Source organism: Cryptomeria japonica, chromosome 4 (assembly GCF_030272615.1).
Source record: "Cryptomeria japonica chromosome 4, Sugi_1.0, whole genome shotgun sequence".
In the NCBI taxonomy this organism is placed as follows: domain Eukaryota; kingdom Viridiplantae; phylum Streptophyta; class Pinopsida; order Cupressales; family Cupressaceae; genus Cryptomeria; species Cryptomeria japonica.
In genome coordinates, this window is record NC_081408.1 from 735,948,288 (window position 1) to 735,962,054 (window position 13,767).

The 13,767-nt window shown below is 37.5% G+C and overlaps 1 pseudogene; it reads right to left on the reverse strand.

The window, feature by feature from the left end:
* Positions 1–12,571, reverse strand: part of LOC131027453 (uncharacterized) — a 51,774-nt pseudogene extending 39,203 nt beyond the window's left edge.
* Between the last annotated feature and the right edge of the window lie 1,196 nt (positions 12,572–13,767).

A 13,767-nucleotide genomic window follows, 5' to 3' on the forward strand; every position in this document is an offset into this window, starting at 1 on the left:
ACAAAATAATTCTACCAAAAGCAAGGGCATTTCTGTGGATTTCACTACACGGTAGAATCCTTACTGGTGATAGACTCAAAACTATAGGCATCTCAGGTCCCAATCGATGTGTGATGTGTCGTGCAGACGAAGAGACAACCAACCATTTACTATTCAAATGTCCAATGACAAAAATTTGTTGGAATTGGTTCCTCGCCTAGATAAATTGGGTCATGGCTAGGAACGAAATGCTCTTGGACTTCCTGCAGTCCTGGCCAATCAGACAGAAGTCAAGGTGGAGTGACCTATGGATGGTCAGTCCATCAATGATTGCCTGGCACATCTGGAATGAAAGGAATAGAAGAATCTTCAAAGAGACATCATTAACAAACACTATGTTGATTGACAAATTAAAAGGGCAATCAAGGAAGTAATAAATGGTAAGATACTAAAGGGTGGTCCTAAAAAATACAATAATTGGGACTACGAAATGGAAAAGCATTGGTCTCTTAGAAGATTAGATAATCTTGCCCCCTCTAAGAAGCTAGTCGATAGAAAATCGGTCAGATGGAAGGCTCCTCCTAAAGATTGGACAAAACTCAATTTTGATGGAGCTAGTAGAGAGAACCCGAGAGAATCTGGTATTGGAGTAATAATCAGAGATGAACATGGAAATATTATCAACGGACTATATGAAGGAATTGGTTCTGCTACAAATAATGAAGCAAAGATCTGGGCTTTAGAGGCCGGACTATGACTTTGTATTTAGCAGAAGATTACACAAGTCGAAGGGGATTCACAAATTATAATAAATGGGGTGACCAAGTCAAATTTTCATAACTGTAAACTCAAAAAGTGGTTGCCACTAATAAACAAATACCTCAAATCAATCAATAGCTATGAAATAAATCATGTGTATCGTGAGAGCAATCAAGTTGCAGAGTTTTTGGCAAACCTTGGGATTGAAAGGAAAGAAGGTCTCATCTCTTTCAATCATAGCTCGACTGAAAATGATATAACTAGACAATGCGTGAAGGAATTTTGTATGTCCACGCGGCAAGGAATAGGATAGCAAATCTGATTTAACCGGATCCACACCTGAGCTTGGGTATTGGCGGCAGTGACATACATCTCTGAAACGTGTAGAAGAGTACGTATCTGGGTAAAAATGACAGAGTGCAGAATCCCTAATCACGAGTTCAAAAAGTGACGACAGGCTGAGGCTTCACATGGATAAGCATTGGCCTGTGCATTTGGGAAGTACTGGATGTAGATTGAGACACGCCACGAAAATGAGATTGCCAAAGTTCAGAGGAAGAATCTGGAGGATTTTGTGGAATGATGATAATTGGGATCCGGATCATGCCTATATCCATAAATACTCAACAGAAGAATGATATCTCAGAATTGTCTGTGTTGTGGTTATAAATGACTCATTTTGGAGATATTAGTTGTGTAAACTATAGCAATGCGTTGGGAACACAGCTTCGAAACTTATTTATCATTGAAGACTTTGTTTATGATGCTATTCAGGGACTAATTGGCATCAGTCTCAATTTTAGATGGCACTGGTGTGATGCTACTATCCTGGAGGCGGCTTTGATGCCCTTGGTTGATGTCATAGAGGGAGCTGTTGGATGACTTTGTGAAACCATTCATTGCGAACTATGTGGCCAATGACATCCTAAGTCTTGAGGAGGGCACCAGAGGATGCATACTAAAGGTATATTTCCAGGTCGAGGAGTACTTGTCCTCGGAACCAGAGGATGTAGATGGGGATCCTGAGGAGAATAGTGAAGGTTCCATGGATAGCGAAACCGAGAGGGAGATGGCATGGCGGGAAGTGTGGCTAGAGGAGTGAGAGCATTTGAAGGTATTTGGGGAAAACGCGTGGGAAGTATTTTAGTGTGCAATATTCAATGGAAACATGACACCATTCAGAAACTTGACCGAAGCAACAGAGTGTTGGCTTCCTGAGTAGTCCACCAACAATGTTATTAGCATTGGAGAATATGCAGCAGTGATTTACCAAGCATTAAGTGGAAATATGTAATTTGGTTTTGTTGTATGTGGACTCCTGCTCTTTTTTGTATGGTTTGTCTGGTCAAGTGAAAGATGCATCTAGCTGAGACAGTTCTAATATGCTGGATGCTAGAAAAATTTATGTAATTTTCTTTTTAAAAAGTAATATAGGGCGCTATCCCCATAATGATAGTACCTACCAAAACAAAATTTGAACAAATTAGGGCGATTTATTAGAAAAATGCAAAAAATCAAGAGAAAAACTCAAATAACTTTGTGCTAATGATCTGTCAGGTATTCTTTTATTGAATTCAATCATGCAATTGATTACATAACCTTGCACCTTGCCATTTGCGAGTCAATTAGTGTAACTGTGTACCTATCCACAATAAGTTAAAAATAGGTGCCTTAAAGGGATGAGGCATCTCTATGGGAAGAATGTGAATCCTTTGGGTGTATGTGCGAGGAAAACTTTAGTATTGTGTTTTTGCATGATATGGTAGTTTCATGTGGAAGTCTCATGTTCTTGAAGGTATGGTGTGAAGACTGACAAAGTTCATCAATGTGTATGAGATGAGTTGAAAATTTGAAAGGCTTTGTGTGCACATACCACTGCCATCTTTTGAACAAGTATTTATTTTATGGAATATGTGAAGTAGAGGAGAACTTTAATTCTATAGAAAGGAGATTCAAGGAATCCAAATCCTCTATAATATGTATTGAACTTGAATTCATTTAGAGGTTGCACTTATTTTTTGGTATACGATATGTAGTTAACTCAAACTTTGGTTTATATATGATGGAAATCAGTAATATGTTCTACAAATATATTTTCAAATGTTTGAAAAATTTGCCGACTTTTTGCCAACTTTTTTCCGATTTTTTTTTTTGAGTCCCAAGTTTTCAAAAAAATTGGGCCAAAAGAGTAATTGTTGAGTAAGCATTTTTCATCATTGGTTCAAATTGTGGGGACATTAGCATGGAGTATGTCTACAGTGACACAGGGATGTAATAAGGTTGGAATAAAATGCTAACAGCTAAAGAGGTCAAGTTCTGGTGAAATATTGTGCTTTCGGGTGTTTCAAGCTTGAAAATGGTCAAAATGAGGTCAAGCTATGTTTACTGGTGACAACCATTAAAATGGGTCCAAAACATGAAAGGAAAAGTGCAAAGTATACAGTCTAGAAGTTTATAAATAAATTTTTAAAAATTCAATTGGACAATCCACTCCTAGCCTAACATGCAACTTTTCATATTTCCAACTCTCAAGTACATTTAGGCTGGGTCGCGTGGAGGAAGTTTACTAAAAAATTTCATTGTAGTACAGCTTAAGTTTAAAAGTTTAAGCTCCAAAATTTATAAAAGTTGGTGGTATCATGAATTTTATATTTAACATAATCAATTTAACAAAGTAAATAAATATAAACTAACAAGAAATTTAATTGGCAAAACAATTTCTAGTCCTCCACCTTTTACGACATGTTCCCATGCAGCTACTTAGCTTATTTTTGCTAGCAGCTGCTGCTCAACTTTTTTAGGAAATATCTGTGGAGCTCGTGGCCCCATGAGTATTTATTTTTTTGTTTAGTTTTTAGGGAAATCTTAAAATTGGTATTAATAGTATTAGTAATAATTTGTGCAGAATTAAAAAATAGAAATAAAATGTTAAAAAAAAAGAGGAAAACAAATTTGTGGAGCCGCGTGGCATTTTTAGCAATATGCAGTGGCTGCTTATTTCCAGCCCCCCTATTTTCCCATAGCTTATTTTCAAATGGTAAATAATAGTTGCTCCACTTAAATAACAAAAGATTCTAAATTATCTTTTTCCAACAATTTTAAATTTGCATGGGAACACTCCAAGTGCTTAAAATTAAGGAGAAAATGGAGTTAAGCAGAAAATGGAGTTAAGCAGCCGCATGGGAACATGAGATTACACCCACTTAAATCTGCAATCCTAAAAAATAGGAGCTACTATTTTTCAGAAAGAGATTCCAATTAATCTTATAGCAGTTTTATTCTTGCATCATGGACCTCTTAAACCTTAAAAATAGAACCTGAAGCCTCCCATACGACCCCAGCCTTAAGAGTATGTCAGCAATATACAAACTAAAGTTATATGGTATGTATGTGCGATTAATTATCCCCGACACAAAATACATTGCCAAATGGATTTCAATGCACATACTTCTAGTGCCTATGATGCTTAGTAGTTGGATTGGCAAGGTTTGGTTTACTTCCCAGTTTAGTCACAAGGTAGAAACTCGGTGGCAACCTTTATTATTTAAAGAATAATTGGAAAAGAACAGGATACATCAGGCAAACTTGGACAAGGATGCAGAAGATGACAGGATTTCTGCTTTTGTTCAATATGCACATCCCATTGAAACTTGAGTTTACTCTGAATGCTAAGGGAACATATATTCAGTACCTGACATATTAGGATAAGAGAACATAGAATAATCTGCTTCATAAGCAGTCTGCATTCAATAAGTATGCTAACTACTAACCACTTGGAATGAACTAAAAATATTTGGCTTGGGATTTGTTTCTTTACAATTAAAGTGTACTCACATCATCTCCATTTGACTAATACTTATCTAGGTGAATATCTCATGTAAAGGGTATTTAAAATACCTGAGTCCAAGGGGTTAGCTTCCCGGGAAATAAGTTGCTGAAGGCTAACAATCGAAGCAGAAGCTGCCAGAATAGGATCAATTGCATGTTGAGGAATTGCCGAATGTCCTCCCTTCCCAGTTATGACTGCTTTGAAGAAACCACACGCTGCCAATAAAGGCCCAGGCTTGGACACAATAACACCAGTTGGATAATGGCTGGAATCTGGATACATGCCTTCCGAATATAGCTTCTACATTCTCTAATACTCCATCTTCTATCATTCTTTTTGCACCACCACGTCCCTCCTCTGCTGGTTGAAAGATTAGGACACAGTTCCCTGAAACACCCAACAGGATAGTTAAAATCAAAGAAGCTCATGAACAATGTTCAAACAAGAAATACAATTGTAGAATTACAACTAATCTGGCCAAAAAAATGATCCATTCTAAGAACCAAGTATATTTAAGTTAGAAAGAGGGGCAAAATGAGCATGTCAGAGTATAAGACTGTACTAGCATGCTCATTCATTGACTGATATTATAAACTACTAGGCAGAGGTATAGAGCACTGTAGTAACCTGCAACATCTGCCGTCGCTCCTGTAATATCTTTGCAGCACCCAGAAGCATGGTCACATGTGCATCGTGCCCACAGACATGCATTTTCCCCAGAATTTTACTTTTGTGCTCCCACTCAACTGCCTCCTGCATGTACCCCAACCAATTGTAAACCATATGTTATAGATTATCAAAGAAAGAATAACTTTAAGCAATGGAAAATACGATGTAATGTGTCTTGCAAATTCTGGAAGTTGGTTGTCTATTAAGAGACGGTGTGCAGTGGAATTTTACTTTTTGGTCTTATTGTATGTTGCTATCACAGGTTCGCAAGGTGCAATGCAAGCATTCCAGTCTTCAAGGGAGGCACGGTGAGCCTGCTGTTTCACTGCATTGGTATGGTAGAACTTCAGGTGAGGCACGGTGAGCCTGCTGTTTCACTGCATTGGTATGGTAGAACTTCAGGTGACTTTGAGTGTACAAAGACATATGAATTTAAGTTCTAGTAATTTACAAATGTTATGACAGTACTAATAGGACCGTTTAGGACATAAGGTGCTGCATATCTTTATGGTTTATGGTTCAGTGATAGCTTGTAATGTCTCTTATTTGATTAACATAATTAATCTATTTCAATATACTAAAATTGATTGAGAGACTAATCATGAAGCCACTCATTGATATTTTTCAATTTATTAATTATTAACAAGTGCTATTTATTTTCCTCATTAGATGATTAATTTCATTGTTCATAGTTCTTAATATAAATATCAGGCCCTGCTACCACTTCAGTTTTAAGGGAGAACGGTCTATGTATGTTATCAAAGCGCTTAGAGACCAAATACAATAGGTTCCATCAAAGTTTACAGATCCAAGCCCTTACCTACCTTGAGTCTATACCCTCAAGGATTATGGGTTGCTTATCCCCACCCTATCTTAGGACTTAACCTATTGCTTGGATTTAGACTGCGCCTCTTTGGAACAACTCAATCCTATCTTCTTAACTACTGACAATAATAACATGATTCAGACTATAAGTATACTAGCTTCTCATGTATTATGAATATATATGAAATTAAGTATGATTGTCATACAAATTGCAGTCTATATTAATATTACTAATAGATTCTACATAACAATATTATCAGGCTTCGTATATTAAGCATACATATTCTGCACATCCCCATGCATACCACCAAGGACAAGGATGTTACTGCTTGTAACTTAATAACACTTCTGATCTGATCTGATCTATGGTGATGTCACTAGATGCTTTTGATTCCTTCCCTTTATATCTATCATTGTGAGTGAGAGGTCACACCTCTTCATCATATATGTCCTTCGGCAAGAGACACACCCTTTCACCATTAGCACCCTTTGAAAGAGTGCAACTCTTCATTCTTTTTACCTTTTGACCATTCATTAACTTTAATTAAATTTTAATTATACTTTATTATATTCTTTTGTATTTTTATTTTAATTTTTATATTTATTCTTTTGTATTTTAATTTTATTATTGTTATAATAACTTTTTACCTTTTGACCATTCATTAACTTTAATCAAATTTTAATTATACTTTATTATATTCTTTTGTATTTTAATTTTAATTTTTATATTTATTCTTTTGTATTTTAATTTTATTATTATTATTATTATTTATTATTAAATTATATTTCAAAGCCTGTCTGATTATTTACCAATACGAAAAATTTAAAATGATGAGAGTTTTAAGGTTTCCATGATTAGCAGCAAAAGGCTTTTTGAGAAGGCTTGTGCTTAATTTCAGAATCATTGATATTTGCCTCACATTACTTGACTCAGCGAGCTAGAATCAGGAATAATAAGAAGAATTGGCAAGTATTCTAGATGATGGATCATAGAGTGTGATTTGAAAAGATGATTTCAAAATTGATCAGAAATCTTTTACAGAAACCTACATTAATAGCTCTTCAGCTCTGAACAACAGACAGATCTAGAAACTTCCGTGTTTAAAATTTCTATTTTTCAGTAATATAAATTTGGTTTTTATTTTATTATAGTATTTCTTTATGTCATTAAATAAATCGAGCAAGTTTAAAATATTCAGTAAGTGTTAACATACCCGAGAAATCTTTTTAATCTCTCATGACCCATTTTATTAGTAAATTGTGTCTCAAATTTTGCAGGCTAGTATTGCAATGCTTAATCAGAAAAAATTGCTAGTTTAAACTTTTTGATTTTTGAATTTATGGAAAAATAATGAATTGGAAAACATAGCCCACAAAATTTCACCTGGCCCAAATGGCACTAAATGTTAACAGTTGAACAACCATTCATTGATAACCAGAAATACAACAAATAACTGGCCCATATCAGGATCCTCAAATTTGAAGGAATTTGGAAAATGATATGGCAATCCATGGACCAGGTACACACCTATGTCCCAATTTAAGTGCTACTACAAAACTCTTGAATGGAGGCTTTAAATAGAAACTTAAACGTAGGCCTTGAAATAATTCTCATTTATACCTGTGTTATCAAGTGAGTAAAGGCTGGGCTTGCAGTCGCGTAGGATTCAAAAATTTAAAGTAGATGGATCAATAATCTTGAATAATTCAAGTGCTATTACAATACTTTTGAATGAAGGCTTTAAATAGAAACTTTAACACAGGCCGTGAAATAATTCTCATTTATACCTGTGTCATCAGGAGAGTAAAGAATGGGCTTGCAGTCGCTTAGAAACCATTAATTAAAGTAATGGATCAATAGGTCATTTATGTTACAAACAATGACATCCTATATTAACCAGAAGTAGTAGAGTGACCCAACAGTTTATGGTAGGTCCTAGGTTGAGTCCCAGCTAAGATGGTATTATGGCCAGGTTAGGAGCCCAGATCTCAGAAATGTGGCTTGTGAGAGTTGGGAAGATGTTGGGAACAATCTACATTTTTTTATTGAAGGCAATTAGTAGCTTAGTGGCAGATTAAACAAGCAGCCTTGGCTGGTCCATGGAAAAAGATAACATGGTAAGTCAGGGTAGGAACCCTGAGTACCAAATGTGGCTTGTGGTGAGGTGTCGAAAGCGATCCACATTTTAGACTAAAGAGGAGTTAAACCCTGAGTAATAGAGCAATCCAGCAGCCTATGAGAAGTCTTAGGTTTACCTTCTAGTGGGGCCATCAAACAATCTAATAATTTATGGGCTAAAATTAATCAATTAGTGAAGGGTGAAGGGTCACAAAATAGTTCACAAATTGTCAACAATTTGATAGCTCCAAATATTAATAAAAAGATTCTAAAATTTTCTGTTTCTGTTCTTTATGGAGCCAATCAGTGAAAATAGGAGTGCTAGACAATTGCATGGAACTCCTACCCAACTGAGATAACTCCATGGACCCCCTCAATGGAACTTCGGAGTTAGCTTTCCATTATCTACTGATCCCATGGAGGGTACAACCTGAAATCTAATCAGCAAATGTCACAGATTTAAAAAAAAAAAAGAGTAATAGCCAATTGCAGGAAATCCTCCTCGACTGAGATAATTCCAAGCCCCCCTCAATGACACTACTAAGTTAGCTTTCCATCGCCTACTGAAGGTTACAATCTGCAATCTAATCAGCTACTACCACACAAAAAGAAATGATAGTGAAGGCCAATTGCATGGAACACCTTCCCAACAGATATTTCCATGGGCCCCCTCAATGGGACTACTAAGTTAGCTAACTGAAATCTTATTATCTTGTGCCTCGCACAAAAAAAAAAGGTCAATTGAAAAAAGGTTTCTCATAAAATGGCTTCCCGACCAATAAATAAATGCTTTGCTGTAACATTTTTTTTGGAAACAGAATTGAAAAAATAACAGGTTCAGAAGATCCCGAAAAAATCATCAGACTGCACAGAGTTGCCACCGGGCACAAATTTCATATAAAATGTGAAGTGGGCATAACAAAGTTTCGGCCTCTGACCTTTAGCAATTTTGTTTTCGGTGTTCTATTTTTATTTTTCAATTTTAAACTGGTTACTTGGGTCTGCCTGTAGCAATTATCATAGCCCTCGCCATGATTCCTTGAATAAATTGAAATTCACCCACAAAATATCAATGTACCTACAGTTGCACATAGTAGATAGATTTATTGAAAATAAAAATATTGAGTGGTTAATAACTCATTGTTTAACAGTGAATTTTATTTCTGTAGCTACTACAAAACTCCAGACCACCACCTCAACCATCTTTGAAAACATTCTTCTAGAGCAATCTTGGTTTCATTTGTTTTGGTGAAGATATTTCCTTTCGGGATCTCCACATTTATGCAACTGCATGGCACTCCTACCTTATGCTGGAACAAACAAATATAAATTGCACCCACAATTAAACTACTTCAATTTTTCTGCCTAAGCAATAAATATTCATTGTTTTATTTGAGCAGCCCCAAGTACGATGTGTTGTATGTTAGATACTTCTCATTCTGTAATCAACTGTGCACAATTATAGAAATCTAACATCGCGATTACTACTTTTAATGCCTTTTAGGTTAAATTTGTCTGTAGGAACTGGTAAAATCTATCAATGGCAATCTTAATAAGATAATTCATGTGTTTTTGATAAAGGAAAACAAGTTTTTAAGGGACCAGAAACCCTATACAAGACAGGTTTTAGAAGAACCTGCAACCCGAATCGAAAGATAAACTTGAAAGTCCACTCAAAGAAACAGAACACAAATGAGACTCGGCACAACCAAACAAAAGATGGGGAACAACACAAGAAGGACCCCCAACAAAAACCAGCGGGCTGCAAAAGACCAGCAGCCCCAACCCAACCAGGACAGATCAAGAATTTGACCTACCCTTGTGGTATCGAAGGGTCATATCAAAAGAGGACTGGGACAATTTAGATTTTTTACTTTTAACAGTAATCCATCCCTCGTCAACCCTAGCAGCAGCCTTTTGCCAAGAGGATGGGTCCAGAATAGAGGACCTCCCATCACCAGGAGGAACAGAGCCATCATCCAGAGAGGCAGGGACAGCAGAAATCGGAGAATCAGACAAAGATCCAACAACAATCTGGGAAGCGGGAAGGTCATCCACCAAAGAAGAAGATCCAATATTTTTCAAATGATCAGTCGGGATGCCACCGCAAGCATCCACACACTCTTGAGGCAAAGCTACACAAGAAACAGAGGCAGCAACCCGAGGCGCAATACCATCGACCTAAGGAACCTACGCAACCACCTGAGAGAAGCTTTTCTTTTTAACAAAATAGTGTTCAGAGGAGGCACCCTTCCACCAAGAAGCAGATCTTTTTTTCTTTTTATCTGCTTCACATCGTGCAACAACATGTCCAGTCTGGAAGCACTTTCGACATCTAAAGGGGATACCCTCAAAGTCGAACGGTTGGACCCAAGATCCCAAGTAAGATTCAATCTCTATCTTAGCTGGAAGCCCTTTAGAAACATCAATGCTAACCAAAATTCGAGCATAAGTAGAATGATAAATTTGGTAAGAATCCTTATCAATCATTACGAATTCGCCTAAAGCCTCTCCCACTTCCTCTAGCAGAGAGTCCATCCATAGATGAAGGGGAAGGTTAGGGAGCCTAACCCAAACAGGAATCTCATTAAATGAATCAGTAGATGGGTTAAAACCCGAGAACCAAGGTTTAACCATCAAAACAAATTTGTCCTCCCAGCTGAAAGGATTAATACATAAATTTTTTGATTTATCCTCTGCATGTTCAAATTTAGCAATGAAAAAACCCTTGGCTGAAGGAAAAATGTTAACTGAACCTTTTAAGATCAGTTCCCAGCTTTGGGAAATCCAAATGTGCAGCTGAGGAAGGCTTGGCCAAAAGCCCCGAAACCTGCAAATCAGACCATGAGATTCAAATACAGAGGAGTTGTGGATGATCTCCTTTTCAGTATCAGCAGACACCCTGAAAGCCAAGGGTTTGCACATAGTAATAGCCACAGTCCCCAAGCCACGAGAAGCCCGATCTGTATCAGAGGGCGCTGGATGCACCGGATCGCCGTCCTCCGTATTATCAATAGGTACATGATCAATCTTGGGCCTGTAAGGATCAGCCACAGGAGCAACCTTCAGCTTCACACCAGCAAGGCTACCCCCAGGAGGCGGAGCAGGCCCAACACTCACCCCCGAAGAGGGTAATGCCCACACGGAAGATTGTATTCAAGCAACCGAGGAGAGAGGCGAAGAACCCCCCAGACCCCCCGCCAAGGCACAGACAGAAACCTCCGCAGATGCCCCATTCGCAACACACACAACAGCCATGCCAGGGGATGCAACAGTCGGGCGAAGAGGAGGCTGGACGGAAGCAGCAGCCGATCGAACAGGAGGCTGGACGACAGCAGCAGTCGGCCTTAGGGCAACAACAGGCGGCATCGTAACGATTTTTCTCGAAAAAAGTATTATATGCAAATTAAGATAATTCATGTGTTGCCTTGCACACAACAGTAATATAAACACAATCTTAAAAAGTAATCCAAATAACTACTTGCAATAACAATCTTTAAAAAGGGGAAATCTAAAATCAGCACAATTTTTTAATAGCTCAGCAAATTGGGCACCTGAATAGGGAGAGCATCCATATCAGCTCTGATACCCACAAAAGGGGGACCTCCAGAGCCTGTGGAGGCCACCACCCCTGTCTCTGCAAGAGGCCACTTATACTTTATGCCCAATTGATCCAGTTCACTTCGTATGAGTGCACTGGTTTCGAACTCTTGAAATCCAAGTTCAGGATTCTCGTGCATCCTTCTGCATATGCCTGTAAGCCAATTGAAGATCTCTGGTCTTTTTGCAGCCCTTAAATTTTTTTCCATACTCACTTCATCATCTTCTTGATGTGAGATGCCGAAGCCATTTGTGGCTGAGGGTTATGCATCGTCTGAATTTTCATAGTCAAGGAGATCCAAGTTCAAACCCCATGCAACACTGCTCACCCAAATAAAAATAATGGCAATCCACCAACAGGTAGCCATGTGAGTGATCACTTAAATTGAGCAGTTTATGAAATGAAAGAAAAGTTTTAAGTCTTTTTCAGGTTCAACATGCCTGATGCACTGAGCAGTTTATGAAAGCAAGGAAAGGCCAGATTTTTTTCAGGTTCACCATGCCTGGTGCACTGAGCAGTTAATGAAAGGAAAGGAAATATCAGGCTTTTTTCGGGTACACCATACCTGGTGCACTTCTCATCTTAATGTGCTCGGATTGCAGTTCGTTGCCTTTAAATTGTTGAAAAACCAAAACGTAAACCAGGCAGAATTTCAAGTAGCATGTCTCAAATTTAGCTTGGTCATTTCAATTATCTGTTTGTTGACAATTGTCGCCCGAGCACAATAGATATATTGGCCCCATTTTTAAAAATTCATCAAATCTATTGTAGGTATCAGGCAGATCTATCGACTTCTAATTTTCAAAATTCAGGTACTTTTTATGCAACTTTTTACATACAATTATAATGCTATTGTTGAAAATAAATGTAATTTAAAAGAGATGAGTATCCACGGGACAATAATAGCATCTCCTCCAGGTTTGTTGCATCTTTGCTGGATTTAAAACTGGCTAAGCAGGCCGTCTGGACCCTCACGAAGAAGATTTTTAGAGGAGGTCGGCCAAGAGCTCCAAGAAATTCTAAATAAAGCAATTCATGATTATGGGGCTCCTCGGCCAGGTGACAGAATCCTATTCAATGCTCATGGCGAATTAATTAACTACTATCCTTTCTTACTCGACCTGAAAGGGAAGGACTTGGATAGGCACAAAGTATTTGCGAGAAGACCAGGGCTGAGAGGACGACCTAATTCAATTTTCCAAACTTAACGACATATTGCCCATGAAAGAAGAAGAAGATAACCCTCAAGCGGAGCAGGTAGGCAGGGGTGGTGCTAGCAGGGGTCGTTGCGAGTCTAGGCATGGTCGTGGTAGGGGTCGTCCTCCGTGTAGAGGTCGTGGGAGTGCGAGGAATGCGAACTTGCAATCTGATGCCGACAAGGAAATTGCAAGCTAGGTTTCTTTGAGTTTTCTATAAGTTTTTGTTTGAGACTTGAGCTATAAATTTGGGCTTATCAAGTATATTTTTTGGTTTTTAGGGCAGTAAAGCATCTGCCATTCAGACTTATACTCTTTCAAGTTAAATTTTTAAGACTTCATGCTAATCTCGGAAGGACATACATGTCTTCCATGATCGTTAAAAAATCTACTACCTACTAGCTATGTAAGCTCTGTTAATTTTTTGCATAATCAATATAATGCTGGCTCTGCCTTTACTGATAAAAAAAAACATAATTTAAAAGAAAATGGTAAATTATTTGTGTAGTTAAATATTTATTAATATAATTAATATTGTATATTTTCATATAATCATTAGTAGTCTTAAAGTCGAGTCAACAATATTATATGAAATTAAGATTGTTTCTAATGGAGGCCTCAATGATAATTTGTTTTAAGTTATTTAAAAAAAATTAAAAACATGGAAGCAATGTTGGCAACTATTGTTGAGGAGGAATCAAAACAAAGGAAAAAGACTTAGATGAAGCATAACAAGATGTGGATGAGTAAGTGGGACATAAATTTTCAAGATTACCCCAATAATAATGAA